The sequence below is a fragment of the Bubalus bubalis genome, chromosome 2, assembly GCF_019923935.1.
Source record: "Bubalus bubalis isolate 160015118507 breed Murrah chromosome 2, NDDB_SH_1, whole genome shotgun sequence".
NCBI classification, from domain to species: domain Eukaryota; kingdom Metazoa; phylum Chordata; class Mammalia; order Artiodactyla; family Bovidae; genus Bubalus; species Bubalus bubalis.
In genome coordinates, this window is record NC_059158.1 from 111,908,153 (window position 1) to 111,929,870 (window position 21,718).

Consider the following 21,718-nt stretch of genomic DNA (forward strand, 5'->3'; position numbering starts at 1 on the left):
TAAAGTATAATTAATGATTGTTTAAAATCAGAAGTCACTGAACCCAAAGGGCTTCACAAACATATGAGGTGACCACACTTACTATTACTGTTTCATAGACAGTATTAAAATTCATACATTTGCCAGGTCTAAATTATATAGGTTAATCAAAAGAAGAATATTTTTGGCTTAGAGATAGTATAAGGATTAAAAGTCTTTAATGATAAGAAGCTAAGGAAAATCTCTAATGTTAGAAAATATCTGTTTTCAGGATAACAGCTAGATACAATTAACTCAGAGTTAAGTGCTTAATGAACAATGAACAATGTTCACATGATTATTTTATTTCACATTAGAATCACTCTTTCGAAATGATTTATGTACTATTTTAATATTACTACCAAACCATGATGATGACTGCCCATGGATGGAATTTAAATCAATGAACAGAGAAACTTGAGTGTATTACTTATTTTACTCTAGTTTTTGTGTAGATATCCTACACGTTTGACTGTCCAGTATTAGAGTTCCAGGTGTAGGATTCTAGGCATATAGCTCCATGGTCCAAGGATTGCTAAAACTTCAGTTCACTGCACTTCCAGAGCAAGTATGTAGAAATATGTGTAAAAAAACAAACATATTATTAACATTAAAGACCAAGAATTCTCTCCATGAAAATAATAAGTAATTTTTTTTACATAGACGGTTAAATTTCTATAAGGCAATGCATAAAAGCATCAAAAGTACCTCTTTTTTTTTTATTCCCAAAGATGCATACTGAAGATGTTTTCCAAAGTATTGTTAAACATGTTAGATATGGGAATCTTACTGTACTCTGAAGAACTAAGTTGTTCTCCAGAAATTACAATTATTACTTTTTGTTTTTCTGCTTTAAAAAAAAATTGGTTCAATAATTATTTAACTTCTGGCTAAAATATATAAAATTTTGAGATATTTTAACAACTTTACCTCTATTTGCAGCTTCCACTTTCTCCTTGGCTTTATTTAAATTTTTAATGGGAGTATAGTTGATTTACAATGTTGTGTTAGTTTCAGGTATACAGCAAAGTGGATCAGTTATACAACTACTTTTGGCTACTTCTAGTTTAAATACTACTATCACATACGTGGTTAAAGAAATACTGCTTAACATTCCCACTGGGCCAACTCCATTTCCACATGTCTAAATACTATTCTTTCTTTAAAGATCAATTTAGGTCTTGCTTTCTTTTACCTTAAAATTTCCAAAACCTGTGCCTTCATACTATCCTGAATTCCTGAGGCTCAACAGATTTGATTTTTAAATACAAATGTTCTATATCCTTAGATGAAGTCCAAGTCTATCTTGAGACTGGGATCCATAGCACTTCCATTACACAAGTTCAGACCAATTCATGTGACCACTCAAAATATGGCAGGGCTCCTATTACCCTTAGAAACCATACCTGTGGTTTTCTTCCTCATGGCCCACTGAGCCTTAAGTGACCCCACCCTGCCATTTGCCTAAAAGTATCTCCAACTTTCTCCTTCTAGCTCATTCAACTCCAGCCATACTACCCTTCACACACAGAAAATTTCCCCTTAAGTTATACATTTATTTGGCATTTGGTGCACAGTGGTAAGAATGAATTAGGTATTATACACATTTTCAATTTGAGATAGAAAAGCTTAATGAAGACACAACTCAAACATGCTACCTCTTTCCTTAGAGTACCTGTTTTTTGTTGTCTCCTCAAAGACCAAACAAGGAAAAAAAAAATCACCACATTGCCCAGGAATCTCATCAGTGTTATTTTTCAAAGAATACAATTCCTAGTTGGTCATAATACACTATTCAACACCCACAATAACATAAAAGAGATTGTTACACACTATTTAATAGCCACCAATGACATCTAAAAAATAGATGTACTGCTGTTAGAACCCTGGTTCTCATTAATCTCCTGAAATTCTCCAAAAATAGGTAGGAAGGCAGAAAAGGAAATGACTCTTTCTATTTGATGGTACAGAAACTAAAAATGGAGGAATAAGCTCGGATCAAAGGCAAAGGGGAAATGGAAGGACTGGGAAAATAATCAGTGTTTCAAACTCTGTGGAAATCAAAGTTGGAACAAAACAAGCTACTTTGCCAACATTGTTAACTGTGTGTGTGTGCGTGTGTGTGTGTGTGTGTGTGTGTGTGTGTGTGTGCCTGCATGCACATCCATGCATATGGGCACATGTGTGAGCATGAGTGCATGGACAGAGTTATTTAACATATACTTTGAAAATATTTGAATAAACAAGAATGATATAGGAAAGAGAAAGTGCCAAAGATTGGAGCTGACAAATTAAGTGTTTAGTCAAAGTTTTTGTTGTACTTCCATCTAATGAGAGAACCAATCAGGCAGTCAAACAAATAACATGATCAGAGGCAAATTGCTGGTGCTGAGTCCTTTAATCAGATGCAACTTGCTGAAATCTCATAACTTAAAAAGCCCAGTGGCAGCCCAGGCTTAGGATGGGCATCCTATGACTATATTAAAACAAATATACTAATCTATCTGGGGGATTATTACTTCCTTCTAGTGCAGGGAGCTTATTTACATAACATTTGAAATATGCTGCTTTGTGTTGGAATGGAAGGTCTAAAACAAACAAGGCAAAATCGGAAACAACAACAACTAATGCTCCGATAGCTTTGCTTAACTTTTAGCTATTAGAAGGGCAAGGATCTTTTTTTTTTTTTTTTTTTAATTAGGGTGCTAAGATGAAGAAGTTAGTGGATTAAGGTAAGTCTGAAAGTTGTATAATAACATAACAGAGGAGTTTTTATTCATCTGAATATAAAGAGAAGTAGATTTAATCAGAGTAGGAGTAACAGGTTTTACTCCATATTTTACTTATTTTCTAAGACAATATTCTGGACAGTCATGTTATAGGGAATTGGAACATTTCTAATACTAGAGGAGTGAGCGAAAAACAATGCAATTTAGAGAAACTAAATTAGCATTCAGAAGTCATTTATACCCATATCATATTATATATATGATATGTTTGTATTTATATATATATTATAGATAATATTCCAGATAGTTATACCATATATATATATATATATATGTATATCTTATCCAAGAAAACAAAGTGAAAGTCGCTCACTCATGTCTGACTCTTTGCAACCCCATGGACTATATAGTCCATGGAATTCTCTAGGCCAGAATACTGGAGTGAGTAGCCTTTCCCTTCTCCAGAGAATCTTCCCAATTCAGGGATCGAACTCAGGTCTCCTGCATTGCAGGTGTATTCTTTACCAGCTGAGCCACAATCTGAGCAATGTGTGGGTCAAATACTCACTTCCCCATCTTTCTAACCCAAATATTTTAAGATGTATGGATTAAATTTTTAATATCAAAATCATGGTTTATTCACTATTTTGATTCATTATTTGTCATTAGAATTATTTGTCTTAATCACTGTGGTTTTGTTCATACAGTCACTTGCTAGCAAGTTTATGGACTTGTTTTCATCATGTTCAGTTATTATAAAATTTCTAAATCATTCATCATTAAAAAAAAACAAGTGTTTCAATGCCATTGAAACATGTATAATATCATGTATGAAACGAGACGCCAGTCCAGGTTCGATGCACGATACTGGATGCTTGGGGCTGGTGCACTGGGACGACCCAGAGGGATGGTATGGGGAGGGAGGGGGGAGGAGGGGTTCAGGATGGGGAACACATGTATACCTGTGGCGGATTCATTTTGATATTTGGCAAAACTAATACAATTTTGTAAAGTTAAAAAATAAAATAAAATTTAAAAAAAAACACAGGTGATATTGTAAAATCCTACAGATAAGAGCAGAGTTAAAATAAGAAAGAGAAATGAAGATGCAAGGAGAAAGTCAACCATACTCTGTACCTGGAGACAAACTCTGAGGGATGGGAAAAATGTATTTAGTCTAAATTTCACAACCAAACATTTTAATTGTTTATAGAGAAGCATTTAATTCCATGTATTCTCTAATAAGAAAATCCTACTTCCAAGATATTAATTTTTCCCCAAAGGCTGTGATCTCATTGAATTAAATCTAAATTAAATGTGCTTTATAGGAACTTAGTAAATTGTAAAACAAACAGAATCAGAATAATCTAGAATAATTCTAATTTTTTCTTAATCTAAAAGTTTTACCTTTTCTATAATTAGAGTATCTCTAGTTTCTTCAGTAATTAGTAACAGCAAAGATCTAAGAATTGCTCTTTTAGAAGCTAAGTCAGTAATAGCTTCATCTGTTTAGAAAAACATCCTTTATTGGCATTTGATATGCAGAGAAACTAGCAAAATACATTTGATCAAGATGGTTCTAATGATCCCCCAAGACACAGATTCAAAATGGTCCTAAAGTTAATTGCATTCCTCAAACATTTACTGACACTTAATGTGGCCTCAATATCATGCTAAGCAATTAACTTGGTAAATCAGAGCTCCTAACCTCACTTCTTCAAGATTCAACTCCAAAAATACAATTAAAATGAGTTCTTCCTTTCAAGTACACCTTGCTCTGTCAAATACACTCTCTCTGTTTATTTTATAGGAGTCTAATCATCTCTATTTGGTTCTGAGTCCTAGACTAGAGCTCTGCCGGGGACCAGCCCCGGCTGATCCAGGGTATTCGAAGGAGAGACGGCTAGGCGAGGGTCAGGGAATAACTGCTTAATTACACTTTAATTAAGGATACAAAGAGTAATAGAATAAGGATAGCTCAGTGAAGAAATTCAGTGGAGAAAAGCGGCTGAAATAAGGATAGCTCAGTAGGAAAATTCAGTGGAGAAAAGAAGCTGAGTGGCTTGGTTTACGCGGAAAATCAATATAACCCGTGACACCAGGTTAGCTCTGACCACGGAGGCCGCAGGCGCCCTCTCGAATAGCGGAAGGTGCCCCACCTTAGACACCTTCTCGAGTGGGTCTTAGAAGCCCAGGCAAATAAATGGTCGCAGAGGACATCCGCGCTCCAGATGGACACTCAGCTGGAATTTGGGAGAGAGAGTGACATGGGGAGACCAAGTTTCAGTGAACAAGGCCCGCACTTTATTTTCCAAAGTAGTTTTTATACCTTAAGGTATGCATAGAGGATAATGGGGGAAGGGGTGGAGTCATGCAAGGACAGCAGTTCCTGGTTCTAATCTAAGCCAGGCTTTCAAACTTATCATATGCAAAAGTTCAGGTGATTGACATCATCTTCTGGCCCGGAGGCCTGTTAACATTTTAAGAAACTTATCTTTCTCTAAAGGTGATTATTCCAAAGTCAGGCGCCAGCCTTCCAAAAAGCATTGGACAAAGCGGCATTTTACATTTCTATACACCCATTATATCAATCAATACACTGCCAAGGACACAGTAGGTAAGGAGTATGGAGACTTAACAGCAAACATTGGCCCAACAAGTGAAAAACCCTTCACCAATACAATTTCTAATCAATCTCTTAACTACTCAAAGGAATCTGTGTTTAGGCAGTTTAGAACATCTCCTGCCTCTCACAGTTGGGAGGCTCTGAACAATCACATGTGGCCGGAAAAACCTATTCAGGCAGGCTAGAGGATTTCCAAAGGAGTTTGTAGGTTGAAACACTGTCACACCCAGGAATTATTAACTGGAGCTGTAAGCTAACTCTTTTTTTTCAGAGAGAGGTAGTGGGGGACAGCCCCCCGTAAAGTCAGAGGTGTAGGTGAAAGCACAAAGCAGAAAGTAGGCAGACTCTGGTTTTGGGGGTAGATGCTCGAGAATTTCCAGGGGGACTCCTGAGGCTCGATCCCGCCTTTGCGTATGCCGAGCCTTCTTCCTCATGACCTTTGTCATGGGCGGAGTGCCTCACGCTCCCGGCAGTGATAGAATTCCAGTTGAGCTATTACAGATCCTCACTCAATATGCAATATGCCGGCTCCCAGCAGAGCTCATTTTCTTCCAAGAAAGCACTACTTGATATTCTGTGAGCAAAATATCACAACCCACCCAAAGTCTACATGTCACTCCAGGAAGACACTTTACCTACTGAGAATATAAAATGAAGCTGAATTAAGCATAAGACACTAAGTAGTGGCAGAAAACCCACACACGTTGAGAAGATTCAGTCTCATAGACTTCTCTTCCTTCTGTGTACCTCTAACCCTTACAATTAACTGCAGGTGTATTAAATTGCATGCAGATATAAATTGCACCTGAAATTAGCTGTCTGTAACTGGTCAGTTGTACCCTCCCAAGGGAGTCTTTGGTTAATTATGCCAATTATTAGCTAATTATAGGTATAATTAAATGAATTTCCATATGATTGTATTACTTAAAAAACTCTAGCACAGAAACTCTGATATGAACATAAGTTTTCATAAAATTTTTCAGTAAGTGAGAGCACATCTGGGTTTTGTGCTTAAGAACTGCATTTCACACTAACAGTTCTTAGTCTAGGGGTCTGCCTTACAGTCAATCATTGTTTGATTCACACCCGTAGGTTTTCCAACAAAATGATATGGCAAGGGAATCGGTGACAGAATATCTTTAGTTTTAAGCCTAAATGCCACCATTCATTGTAGAAAACATTATACTCTGATAAGACTGCTTTACTGATCTTCAGAATCTAAGGACTGTAAATATTTTATAGTTCAGTGCCCTTGTCAGAGGCAAGAAGGGTACCTCACTAAGTAAGTCCTTACTGCTGTGAGATAGAACGCCTATACTCCCCTAGTATTGGGTTGGCAAAAAAAAAAAAAAATCATTTGTTCAGGTTTTTCTATAAGATGGTATGGAAACACCCAAACTAACTTTTTGGCCAAACTAATAGAATTGGCTTACACTCTGTGATTTTATTTTCTGGTGATGGAAACAATGAGGTTGTGATTGCTAAGCCCACCTTTTAAGAAAAAAGTTCTAGGCTACAAAAATGCTCAGTATGATAGAAAATAGAACCCAAATATTGCCTGTTTGGATATTTGAGAATGGACAATCTACCCGGTTAAATAGCAGGATTCAAGGACCAATGGTGCCTGCACTCCTCTCTGTTCTAATTCCAACTACTAAGGTCTGGCCATATTCCTGGTGGGACTCTATCCCTCACAATAATTCTAATCACAGGTCCTATTCTTGTTCCTGTATGCTTTAGTCAACTTTGTGCTTTTAGTTCAGTTCAGTCGCTCAGTCATGTCCAACTCTTTGTGACCCCATGCCAGGCCTCCCTGTCCATCACCAACTCCTGGAGTTTACCCAAACTCATGGCCATCGAGTTGGTGATGCCATCCAACCACCTCATCCTCTGTCGTCCCCTTCTCCTCCTGCCTTCAATCTTTCCCAGCATCAGGGTCTTTTTAAATGAGTCAGCTCTTTGCATCAGGTGGCCAAAGTACTGGAGTTTCAGCTTCAACATCAGTCCTTCCAATGAACACCCAGGACTGACCTCCTTTAGGATGGACTGGTTGGATCTCTATGGAGTCCAAGGGACTCTCAAGAGTCTTCTTCAATACCACAGTTCAAAAGCATCAATTCTTCAGCGCTCAGCTTTCTTTATAGTCCAACTCTCACATTTATACATGACTACTGGAAAAACCATAGTGTTGACTAGACAGACCTTTGTTGACAAAGTAATGTCTCTGCTTTTTAATATGCTGTCTAGGTTGGTCATAACTTTCCTTCCAAGGAGTAAGCGTCTTTTAATTTCATGGCTGCCATCACCGTCTGCAGTGAGCTTCCTGAGGTCCTTCTTCTGTATCCTGGCCCCCCAAATCAGACCTGCGATATCAATCACCAGGAGTCTCCTTAATGTTGCCTCTTTGGACCTCCTAATTTTCCCCTCAATGGTATAACTCATCTTCCTGTCTGAGAAAATAAAAGAGTTTGGTGCTAAAACAGTATCATTATCCAAGCAAAGTCAATGAAGCGTTATCTTGTCATTGGAAGGCTCATCTGACAGATCCAAGAAACATCATTTCTACTGCAGTTTTGTCTCATTTCAGGCATGCTCCATCAACACCATCTTCAGGAACAAGGTCATCAATATGAATAGTGCATTTTGTCACTGAGAAATATGGTGAAGCCTGGCAATTCTTTTAGCCATGTGCAGCAACATCCTCATGCAAATCTCACACATGGCATAATAGATCAGACTGCAACATCTTTGTGGTCAAAGGAAAAGCTGTAAACCTATGAAACATTCACAAATTTTAAAAAGGTCTATAGTCAAAAATACTTGTGAGACTGCATATATACATACATATATATACATATACCACCTTTCTTTCATAATGTGTATTCATATATAAGTTCTGAGACTACCTGAAAGAAACACGTTTGAATTTGTTAAAATCCATGTTTCTCCAACTTATTTTAATACGGAATCCTTTGAGAAGCAATATATCTGATAATAGCCTTTATAACATCCCTGGAACATGCTCTGAAAAACGTTATTCAAAAGTTCCATTTGTAAACACGGTTGACTCATTTTGGGTCCCTCGAGCTTCTTTATCCATTATTTAGTCCACAACTGATGACTACAAAGGGCAGAAGAGACAGACGCATCTCGACACTAATTGCAAGAGCCACAGTAGGATTCTGATTTTTTCCTACAGATCTGCACAGTTTTAAATGCTAATCCTCCCAGGTATACTACAGAACATGCTGCAAAGCTAACAGTAATTTTTTCAATTAACAGTCAATATTTAGAGGGAGAAGTTAAAAATTTTTAAAAAGCTCCTTTCCACTTAATTTTTCCATGAACTACTTAACTTAAAAGGCACTTTCCTCCCTTTTAATGTTAATTGAATGACCATCTACTTGTCACTCAAATTTCAACCGTGTGACAGGACACTTCTCTAAGTGCTGCCATGTAGTCAGAAGGCCGTACTCTAAGCCCACACATCTCTCTTCTCACCTCTCATCTCAACCACAGCAAGAAAAGTAAATGTGATATCTATTGGACAGTGCTATTCTCCTGATGGTTGAAAACATCCCCTTCTTAAAGCTTCAACTTTCAAATTGAATGTCTGAAGTTCCTATGTTTTTCTGAGCACAGATGCACTCAAGATGAAACAGACTTGTCGTTACCAAGGGAGAGGTGGGGAGGAAGAGGAATGAACTGAGAGTGTGGATTAGCAGATGCAAACTATTACATTTAGAACGGATAAACAACAACATCCCACTCTATAGCATAGAGCGAACTATATCCAATTTCCCAGGATAAACTATTACAGGAAAGAATATAAAAAACAAAGGGATATATGTGTGCAACTGAGTCACTTTGCTATACAACAGAAATTAGCACAACATTGTAAATCAACTATACTTCACTTAAAAAACAAAGCAGAGGATTCTAAATTCCTTAAAATATCCAGATTCCATGGATATTCTATACTAGCCTGTCTTTACTGCTTGCTTATTCTTCTCCTTCAAGGCTCAACTCTTACTTTACTTCCTTTATGAGGCTTCCCTAAGTATAATGAAATTATTTAGCCTTTATCTTTCAAACAGTCATTAGTCCCTTAGCACAAACAGGCCTTATCTTGTTAAATAAACCTTAGGTGAAAGAGCTAATTCCCCAACTGGATTGAAAAGCCTCACTGTGTCATTATATTTCTAATGCCTGTCATAATGAATCATTCAATCTTTTATTCAACACATATCTATAGAGGACCTCATTATATAGTAGTGATCATATCTCGATCACTCATAGTCCAGTGGAGAAAATGATGGAGCATGGGTGGGTGACAGTCATGGAAAAACAATTCATAAGAGTGAAAATGGTTTTAAAAAGAAAAAGGATTGTGTTATAGTGGGGAAATCCTGGAAGATTTAACTTAACCTCTATTACTAGTGATAGGGCTTCCCAGGTGGCACTAGCAACAAAGAACCTGCCTGCCAATGCAGGAGACATAAGAGACGCGGGTTTGATCCCTGGGTCAAGAAGATCCCTGGGGGAGGGCAAGGCAACTAACTCCAGTATTCTTGCCTTGAGAATCCCATGGACAGGGGAACCTGGTAGGCTACAGTCCATAGGGTTGTAGAGTCAGACATGACTGAGGTGACTTAGCAGGCATGCATGCTATCACTAGTGATAAATGGGGATTTGCTAAAGAGTGAAATGAAAGATTTTGAAGGTGAAAATAATTACATGAATGAAAATTTAATGACTGAAGATAATCGTATGCTCAAGGAATGCCAAGAATTTTCCATGTGGCTGGAATGTAGCAGATGGAGGAATAACAAAATGCTAGAAAGAGGAGTCTAAAAAGTGCCAAACAGCTGAATGTTTTATGTGCCATCCCAAGCAGTGTGCTCTTTACCCTGTGGACCAGTAGGTCTTGAACTTTGGCATTCACTCTAGAAAGTCTTAAGGATTCTAAGGGAGGAGGTCTACAGTGGATTCCAGGAATATATATTTGCAGCATCTCTGGTGGTTCTGATTCAGGTTGTCCACAGATGACATCACGAGAAATGCCATGTGTGTCAGCAGGAAACCTAAGGGGGTTATTAAACAGGCAGTACTCAGGCTGCATTATGCTGGGAGGTTTAATTTCCATTGCTAACAGACTTTGACATAAGATCAGGCAAGAAAGGTAAATTTTAATCATAAGGATTATAAACAGCTTTAGTTCCTTGCTATCATTCTTGCACAAAACAAGATTGTACCTGAATGATCTATAAATAGAGGTACTGAAATATCTTCTGTTTGATTCACAATATTCTAGCATCTGTCATTCTTACCTTGTTATACAATATACTATCCTACTTTGGAGAAGGAAATGGCAACCCACTCCAGTCTTCTTGCCTAGAGAATCCCAGGGATGGCGGAGCCTGGTGGGCTGCCATCTATGGGGTCACACAGAGTCTGACACGACTGAAGCGACTTAGCAGCAGCATACCCAAAACATATGGAGAAGGCAATGGCAACCCACTCCAGTACTCTTGCCTGGAAAATCCCATGGACGGAGGAGCCTGGTGGGCTACAATCCATGGGGTCGCTAAGAGTCGGACATGACTGAGAGACTTCACTTTCACTTTTCCCTTTCATGCATTGAAGAAGGAAATGGCAACCCACTCCAGTGTTCTTGCCTGGAGAATCCCAGGAACGGGGGAGCCTGGTGGGCTTCCGTCTCTGGGGTCGCACAGAGTCGGACACGACTGAAGTGACTTAGCAGCAGCATCCTACTTTAAGAGCTTTCTTGGTGGTGCAGTGGTAAAGAATCTGTCCGCCAATGCCAAAGACATGGGTTCAATCTCTGGTCCTGGAAGATCCCTGGAGCAGGAAATGGCAACCCATTCCAATATTCTTGCCTGGGAAATCCCATGGACAGAGGAGACTGGCAGACTATAGTCCATGAAGTTCCAAAGAGTCAGACATGACTTAGCAAGTGCAAAACAACAATCCCAGTTTGGCCTCATAAAAACCCTAGTAGGTAGTCCTTACTATCTCTAAGGAAATAAGGGCTCCAGGAGTTGAAATGACATGTTCATTGTATTGTATGTTACCCAATACATACATAATAGGAGTGTAGATTAAAATCTAGGTCTGTCTGACTCCTTTCTCTATGCCATGTTGCCTTTCCAAATAACTGCAAAGTAACTTTCAAAATGTGCAATGAGATGCAGCAGACATCAGTTTTGTTCATGACAAAGCTTAACATGAACTTGATATTATTAAAGTTTAAAAACACAGGTATCCAATTTGCTTGTATCAGGACTGTCCTTATTGCAACCAGCAAAAACTCAAGCCTAAATGGTTTAAGCAATGTGGGAATGTATTGATTCTTAAGGCTGAGAAGTCCATGATAGTCCATGATAGACCAGGTATTACTTGATTCAGGAAACTAAAAATAACTCTAGAAACCAGTTTCTCCCTCCTCATCTCTTGACTGCTTTTTCTTTGTCTCCATGTGTAGCTCCACTCATCATGGCAAGATAGCTTCTTCTAGAGTTCCAGCCTCAAATCTTCCAAAGTTCAATCTAATGAAAGAGAGCACATTTTTCTCCCCAGCATTCTCTGTCAAAGATCAACTGTAGTTCTTACTGGGTCATGTGTCCATCCCTCAGTCAACCCCATATCCAGTGTTACTCAGTGCTCTGATTCTCCATGTGGGAGTCTACTGTTTACCTGTGGGTCCAGCATGGAGTTGGGCAAATATCTCAAAGAAGTAGGGGAAAATTGTTGTTTGAAGTAAAATTGGGGTTTCAACCTCGAGACAACACTAGCAAATAACCACTGTGTTCAGCTAAAGAGCAAGTTAACTGACTATGGTTTTATATTTTCTGACAGAATCAATTACACTCTTTGATGAATTTGGGCTTTCCTGGTGGCTCAGATGGTAAATAATCTGTCTTCAGTGCAGGAGACCTGGTTTCAATCCCTGGGTCAGGAAGATCCCCTGGAAAGGGAATGGCTACTCACTCCAGTATTCTTGTCTAGAGAATTCCCATGGACAGAGGATCCTGGTAGGCTACAGTCCATAGGGTCATAAAGAGTTAGATGACACTTTCCTAAATTGCCCTTTTCCCTCAGGATCACACACCACCAAAATAAATAAAATATATTTTAGCAAAGAATGTGCTTTTAGATGGACTCTCTATACACACACACATATCTATAAGATGCCTTTGTTCATATGAATTGAATCCATTCAAATAAGATTACTCTGTAAACAACTGATTGAATTCTGTCATTTCATTTTCAAAATAACCCACTGATTAATCGAACTCAAGCACTTAAAAAAAAAGTAAATTAATATGTGTGCACATAGAGCTACAATCATTCCTCAATCAAAATTAATTCTTTAATCAATATTTCCTTCTAGCAATTCATATCTTTTATTATTTTTCCAAATCACTCATTTCTATAAAGAAAGTGGAAGGTTTTTAGTGATCAAACTCTTTGGTGGATTGTTTCAGTTTGTTTCAGAATTTTGTTTCAAAATTTCTGGGCATATTTCTCTTCTGCAATATTTTATATATATCTGAGTATAAGTATTAATTTTCAACCTGCTAATTCTTCAAACCACAGTTCAAGCCTCTAAGACACCACCCTTCTATACTGAGAGCCCCTTATTCCAAAAATTCAGCAGTGTGCCACACTGAAGTATGTGTACCATAATAATAAAATTACACAAACAAGATTAACTAAGCTAAAATAACAGTTTATTCCTGCATCAAGCAAAAGCTCATTGAGGTCACAGCTCTGATTTTTCAGCCTCCAGAACAGTGTCTTATAAATAATAAGGCTGGTTGAATGAGTTAAGATATATGTCATATGGTAACTGAGTATTTCATATTTTCAAAAAGTTGATTTTGCTCCATCCTTCTGGATGAAAAGGTTAGAGAGGGAACATAACAGGAGTCATTTTTCTATTCCTTCAAGGCAGAGCTTTATCCCCACTTCTCTCCAGGCTATAAATCTAATGAAACTGAGAGAGAAGTGAGGCAGTGAAAACAGGCCATATGGCTGTGAGTTTGGGAGGAGCTAGGTTGATGCAAATATCTGAAGCTGAACTTTGAGTGCCTAGAACCAAAGACCAGGGACACAAAAGGAGGTACTGATAGACTCAGGAGGAAGGGGCCGGCTGGTGCTCCGACTGTGACAACTGGGTGAAGCTGGCTATTAAGTGATTCCTAAATTGGGATGCACGACTGTATTACAAGCTAGGAACAGAGGGAGTCATTTGGTTACACAGACACCTACTTATCCAGCCCCCCTGACTCATTAAATACTTATACACGTGTGAATTCACCAGCAGCTCTTTGCTCTCCAGCTCTTCTTCCCATTAGTTGCTCCTTCCTGACTATAATATTTCCATTTGTAAGCATGGTAGATCATGAAATATTGGTATAAATGATATTTAAACAAATTAAAATGCACTATTATGTTGGCCAAGTGTGGCCCACATCAATCAACACAACAAATTAGAAATGCAAAACAGCACTTAAAGCTGCATAATGACAGAGTTCTTTAAAATTTGTCCCTGAGCGGCAGTTAGGAGTTTCAAGAGAAGAGAGAAGAATTGTACATGATTGGGAAATGGATAAATAAGTAACCAGCCTTGCAAAAGGGTTTTCCTCATGCAATGCGTGCTCCAAAGGCATGCCAATAAGTTGCTTGCAAAATGAGAAGAGATTTGCTGCTACCAAGGAAGTGAAAGTTCTCACCTCAGATGTCATCTGGGGCTGTGGTTCTCTTTTGTGATGCTAAGAATTAGAATCCACCGAGATGTCTGTGGTCAGTGACATAGAGTGCTAGAAATTCTGTATGGTGTCTATTTTGTTGTCACTTTAGGGGGTCATGATCTAAAACTATCAACTGGAGAAAAACACACAACCTAAAAGTTACCAGTTAAGTTTAATTAGGAGAACTTACAGAAGACTAGAGGCTGGTAGATAGTCTCTCAGATTTCTCTGAGGAACTGCTCCAAAAGGTAAGGGAGGAGCCAAAATAGATAGGATTTGGGGCTTGGGGGGTGGGGAAGCAAAATCAAAAATAAAAGAAGTAGTCAAACTTCAAAAAAAACAAAAACAGTGTAAGTCGCTAAGTCATGTCCAACTCTTAGGGACCCACCAGGCTTCTCTGTCCATGGAATTCTCCACACAAGAATACTGGAGTGGGTAGCCACTCCCTTCTCCAGAGCATCTTTCCAACCCAGGGATCAAATCTTGGTCTCCCACATTGTAGACAGATTCTTTACCTTTTGAGCTACCTATTATGTCTCTGGCAATTTATATTCTAAAAACTATCTACTGGAGAAAAACATAAAGCCTAAAAGTTGCCAGTTAAGTTTAATTAGGGAACCTTATAGAAGCCTAGAGCCTGGGAGACAGCCTCTAAGATAGTTCTCAGGAACTGCTCCAAAGAGGTAAGGGATGGGCCAGGATATATAGGAGTTTTTGATTGGGGAGAAACAAAAAAGAAAACAAAACAAAACATGTAGTCAAATGTCAAAAAACTACTGTTAATCACAAAAACTGGGCATCTCAAGTTAATGATTTCATCACTTTTCTGTGAATGGGAAAATGCAAGACTCTGGGCTCAAGGAATTGTTCCTCAGATATGCAAATTAACTTTCTAGGGCCAGTATCCATAATACTTCCAGTCTTTCTCTATCTTGAATTCCTCTCAGGGCACACTTTCAAAGGGATGGGGAGCTGATGGCTTGATACTTTACTAGAATGGCAGGCAACATTGCTTGTCCACAAAGCCATCTACTGGAACAATATTGCTAAAGAGCAAGCATGAATGATCCCAGTACTCTTGGTATGCTGAACCTCCTAACCAAATAACAAATATTTATTTCATACTAAGTACCAAGGGTGTGCCAAGTATATGGGAAATATAAATCAGATCCCAGTCAAGGAACAAACAAAAAGTCACACAAACAACAACCCCAGAACATGCAGTGCAAATTCCTATCTTCAATCCTGGTTGTTAACATTCATGGAAAAGAGAGAAAATAGCAAATTAAAAAAAAAAAATACTATCCATAATTCAGTTGGATACAAGTTCTAGTTAAAAAGCTGGCTTAAAACTCAACATTCAAAAAATGAAGATTATGGCATCTGGTCTTATCACTCATGGCAAATAGATTTTCTTGGGCTCCAAAATCACTGTGGACAGTGACTGCAGCCATGAAATTAAAAGATGCTTGCTCTTTGGAAGAAAAACTATGATGAACCTTGACAGTGTATTAAAAAGCAGAGACATTACTTTGCCAACAAAGGTCCATATAGTCAAAGCTGTGGTTTTTCCCGTAGTCATGTATAGATGTGAAAGCTGGATCATACAGAAGGCTGAGAACCAAAGAATTAGTGTTTTTTAACTACGGTGCTGGAGAAGACTCTTATGAGTCCCTTGGACAGCAAGGAGATCAAATCAGTCAATCTTAAAGGAAATCAATCCTGAATATTCATTGAAAGGACTGATGCTGAAGCTGAAGCTCTAGTACTTTGGCCACCTGATAAAAAGAGCAGGCTCTTTGGAAAAGACCCTGATACTGAGATAGATTGAGGGCAGGAGGAGAAGGGGGTGACAGAGGATGAGATGGTTGGATGGCATCACCAACTCAATGGGCATGACTGTGAGCAAACTCCAGGAGATAGTGAAGGACAGGGAAGCCTGGCATGCTAAAGCCCATGGGGTCACAAAGAGTCAGACAGGACTGAGTGACTGAACTGACAAGTTCTAGAACAGTGATGATATTTAAAATACTTCAGCCTCCCTGGCTGTGTAACATAAGAGGAAATATATATTTAGTCTGTCCCCTGTTCCTGACACAGAGCTCCTAAATCTTAAATCTCTTGGAGTTTCTGGGTTATAGGAGCATCCTTTGTTCTAATGATGCAACACTTTCTGGGCTCCCAGATAGCTTCAGGATGTAGACTGGTCACCAGGGAGGTAAGTCATGATTAGAAGCCTGGATTATCAGCCCCAACTTTTGATCTTCAAGGTGGAGAGTGAGGCTGGAGGTTGAATTAACCACCGATGACCTATGATTTAATCAAGCATGCCTATGTATTGGAACTCCACAAACTCTAAATAAAGGGGATCAGAGATCTTCTGTGTTGGGGAACACATCCATGTGCCAGAGGTTGACACATCCCACCTCCAATGGAACAAGGGCTCCTGTGTACAAGACCCTTTAAGACCACACCCTAAGTACCTCTTTAACTGGCTGATCATCTGTATCCTTTATAGTAATACTCTATATAATAAATCAGTGAATGTAATAAATCAATAAATGTTGCCCTGACTTTGGTGAGGTATTCTAGCAAATTATCAAATTTCAGTGGGGAAGGATTGTATGAATCCTCGACTTTACAGCCAAGGTAGATGGAGGGATAGGTACCCTGGAGACCCCACACCTATGACTGAGGGACTGAGTCCTTAAGCCTGTAACATCTGACACCAACCTTGAGTAGTCAGCATCAGAACTGAACTTATAAGATACCCTGTTGGTGTCCAGAGAGCTGGAGAACTGGTTGGTATTATAAAAACATCCCTCATATCTGGTGTCAGAAGTATGGTGAAGAGTAACAGTTTTCCTTTTGTCTAGGACACACCAATAAGGAGAATCGCCAAAATATCAGAGGAAGTACCAACAGGTACCTACCCATGGCTGGTCTGTCCTAAGAAGTTGGGACAACTTAAGATGGGAAGCTCACCTCGAACCACTGCACGTGGATTTCCTGACCTTAGGCAGGTACATTTTTTCTCTGCACACTCGATGCTTACAAAACAGAATATAAGATTTCTGCACGTTGGCATTGTTTCGTATTCAATATTTAATGCACAGCGGTTGACCCTCTAACCTTGGTTTCGCAAACAGAAACAAGGACATTGCAGCCACCTATTAAAACTCTAGACACTTCTGTTCTGGATTGTGTGGGAAGGTGAGGAGGCACCTTGTACTCCAAAATATCTTGAACCCCAAAATAGTATAGAGCAGGAAAGAAAGCAAAATCAACCATGAGCTCTAATGAGCATGAGCCCCGTTGTGCTGACTGCCAAGCATCAAATTCCTGTGGCCCATGGCAGGAATGGGGAGGAGGGGGTTCCACATGACAAACTTCTTCATGAGTTGGAAAATGTCTCTTAGGCTAACTGCATGGCCTCCCCGTGCTAGGCTGGAATTTTTCCAGTAGCTTACCGAATATCCTATTAGTATCTCAAGGCATTCTTTTAAAATGAGGTTTTGATGCCAAATCTTTTGACATTTTGACAGTTACAAAACTCAAAACAGCAGGATTTTCCATTTGCTGCCATTGTTCGGGTTTCAACGCAGCAAACACATATGCAGTTTCACTCAGTGGACTGTAAATAGAGTTTGGATGAAATCCAGAAATTGATTAATAGACAATTTTAATGGGGAGAAAATCCATAAAAAAAACTACCTTGACATGAAATTAAATCCCCTCAATGTATTTTTTTAACTAAGAGGCATGTGTTGAGAATGTTTAGAATATGATACGGCAGTGGTTTTCCAACTTGGCTTCATATTTATTTATTTATTTTTTAATTTTATTTTATTTTTAAACTTTATATTATTGTGTTGGTTTTGCCAAATATCGAAATGAATCCACCACAGGTATACATGTGCTCCCCATCCCGAACCCTCCTCCCTCCTCCCTCCCCATACCATCCCTCTGGGTCGTCCCAGTGCACCAGCCCCAAGCATCCAGTATTGTGCATCGAACCTGGACTGGCGACTCGTTTCATACATGATATTCTACATGTTTCAATGTCATTCTCCCAAACCTTCCCACCCGCTCCTTCTCCCACAGAGTCCATAAGACTGTTCTATACATCAGTGTCTCTTTTGCTGTCTCGTACACAGGGTTATTGTTACCATCTTTCTAAATTCCATATATATGCGTTAGTATACTGTATTGGTGTTTTTCTTTCTGGCTTACTTCACTCTGTATAATAGGCTCCAGTTTCATCCACCTCATTAGAACGGATTCAAATGTATTCTTTTTAATGGCTGAGTAATACTCCATTGTGTATATGTACCACTGCTTTCTTATCCATTCATCTGCTGATGGACATCTAGGTTGCTTCCATGTCCTGGCTATTATAAACAGTGCTGCGATGAACATTGGGGTACACGTGTCTCTTTCCCTTCTGGTTTCCTCAGTGTGTATGCCCAGAAGTGGGATTGCTGGATCATAAGGCAGTTCTATTTCCAGTTTTTTAAGAATATAAAATGATCTTTAAAAAATGATGGTTCCCAAGCCCCACCCTTGGGCTTACAAAGAGTTTACCCTAGAGGTGTATTCATAAGTACAGACTGCAATAACTAGATCATGGGCTGACTGAAACAGCATAATAGAATAACCGTGTCTCAGTTAGACCATCGATATACTCAGGGAAGTTGGATGTATAAATGAGTGAACACATTTGGGTTCTGTGGACACGAAGAAAGGAATGGAAAGAAGAATGGCTATTGGGCAGTGGCTGGGCAACCGACTGTGCCTGCCATAGACTCTAAGTATCTCAAATGATTCTTAGACAATTTCACAGTGAGATGGGAAACTTACCAGAGCATAGTTTGAACAGTATTTATCATATCAATTCTTCTCCTATACTTCCTGTTCTGTGTGAGCATACAAAGTTACTGACAATGGCTCAGGAAACTATGGATTGGATTCAATAATTTAAAGTCTTTCACTGTGTGGATCACAACAAACTGTGGAAAATTCTTAAAGAGGTGGGAATACCAGACCACCTTACCTGCCCCCTGAGAAATCTATGCAGGTCAAGAAGCAACAGTTAGAACCAGACATGGAACAATGAACTGGTTCAAAATTGGGAAAGGAGTGCATCAAGGCTGTATATTGTCACCCTGGTTATATGCAAAGTACATCATGAGAAATGCCAGGCTGGATGATTCACAAGCTGGAATCAATATAGACAGAAGAAATATCAATAACCTCAGATATGCAGATGATGTCACCCTAATGGCAGAAAGCGACAAGGAACTAAAGAGCCTCTTGATGAAGGTAAAAGAAGAGAATGATAAAGCTGACTTAAAACTCAACATTAAAATAACTAAGATCATGGCAACCAGTCCCATGACTTCATGGAAAATAGATGGGAAAACAATGGAAACAGTGACAGACTTTATTTTCTTGAGTTCCAAAATCACTGCAGATAGTGACTGGAGCCGTGAAATTAAAAGATGCTTGCTCCTTGGAAGAAAAACTATGACAAACTTAGCATGTTAAACAGCAGAGACATAACTTTGCCAACAAAATTTCCATCTAGTCAAAGCTATGCTTTTTCCAGAAGTCATGTATGGATGTGAGAGCTGGATATAAAGAAGGCTGAGCGCCAAAGAATGATGCTTTCGAACTGCAGTGCTGGAGAAGATTCTTGAGAGTCCTTTGGCATCAAGGACCAAACCAGTCAATCCTAAAGGAAATCAGCCCTGAATATTTCATTGGAAGGACTGATGCTGAAGCTCTAATACTCTGACCACCTGATACAAATAGCCAACTCATTGCAAGAGAACCTGATGCTAGGAAAGATTGAGGGCAAGAGGAGAAGAAGGCAACAAAGGATGAGATGGCTGGATGGCATCACTGACTCAGTGGACATGAGTCTGAACAAATTCTAGGAGATAGTGAAGGTCAGGGAAGCCTGGTGCGCTGCAGTCCATGGGGTAGCAAAGGGTTAGACAAAACTGAACAACAAATCTTACCTGTAAAATCCTGTGATTCAAGACACTATGGGAAATTTCAGGTGTGAGAAGGACCAAGGCTTTCTGGCACTGAAAATATGATGGTCTCTTAAGGAGACATATCATGAACACATTTGAAGACTATACTGACAAATAAAATTGATGTAGCAAAACTTGAACTTTGAATAAATAAAAGAAAAAGCTGTTAAAATAACAAAGGCCATCTATAATCATAGTACTGAATATCTGCACAGTGTTTTTCTGTACCCATGAATCTGAAGTGACATTTATAGCATTATACTGGTTTAAAGAAAGTTCATCACTCCTTTGCAGATTTTTAGATTGTGGCATTTACAGTATCAAACTCTACTCCTCAGTGTATTCACTGAAGACACAGTCTGCTTAGTAGCCACTATGCGGAATGTACTCTGCCATATGATAGGAATATTTGAAGATGAATAAGATGTGATCCTTGCCATCAGACAGATAAAAAAAATAGTGTGAATGCAATCATCCAGCACTAATAGTAGTAACTGGTAGGATCTTAAGTGCAGAAATGATCTATTTGGAGTAAATGAATATTGCATCACAACGTGTGATTCTAAGTGCTCTGTTCTGCTCTGCTGAGAGATTTCTAATCAAAACGTGCTTTGTTCTCATTCAAGTAGCAGGTGCGTTTACTACAAAACTGTGCTCTTATGAAGCTGGGTTTGTAACAATGTCAATGACAAAGGACTGAACACTCCACAAGCAAAGGAGTTGCAATAAAGTTACTAATTACTAAGGAATTTCACTTTGGCCCCATCTCTATTCTTTCCTCACTTATTAAAAAAAAAAATAAAAAAAAAACCTGGAATTGCTTTCTTTCTCTCACCTGAAATTCACTCAACAAACATTTATTAAGTAATTCCTCCATGGTAAGAAATATGGTAACCATCAAGAAGAAAAACAAACATTCAAGGCAGTCACAACACTAGGGAATTTCTGGCTTGTTATCACTCTGTGTTTGAGATAAAGGAATTGAGATACATAAACTGACTTACTCCTCTGCAAAAGAAACATGTACAAAGTTAGGACTTAAGCTTATGTAAGTAACTCCAGGATGCTATTAATTTAGAGCATCTGTGGGGATACCTTGGTTATTACAAGAGAGGGTTATCTGAGCTGGTCCAAAACTCAGAAAAAGATGGCCCACCTATACAGTCCTCAGACTGAGTTTGGGAGAAAGGGAAATTTACCTCCATGTACTCAGCAGTGGCCACAGGACTGGAAAAGGTCAGTTTTCATTCCAATCCCAAAGAAAGGCAATACCAAAGAATGCTCAAACTACCGCACAATTGCACTCATCTAACACGCTAGTAAAGTAATGCTCAAAATTCTCCAAGCCAGGCTTCAGCAATATGTGAACCGTGAACTTCCTGATGTTCAAGCTGGTTTTATGAAAAGGCAGAGGAACCAGAGATCAAATTGCCAATATCTGCTGGATCATGGAAAAAACAAGAGAGTTCCAGAAAAACATCTATTTCTGCTTTATTGACTATGCCAAAGCCTTTGACTGTGTGGACC

General features: G+C 38.9%; 1 protein-coding gene across 3 annotated transcripts in view; it reads right to left on the reverse strand.

Moving 5' to 3' along the window:
• The window catches only part of THSD7B (thrombospondin type 1 domain containing 7B), a 1,246,259-nt gene that overhangs the window by 159,590 nt on the left and 1,064,951 nt on the right, over positions 1-21,718 (reverse strand). The gene's annotated exons all lie outside the window — the stretch shown is intronic.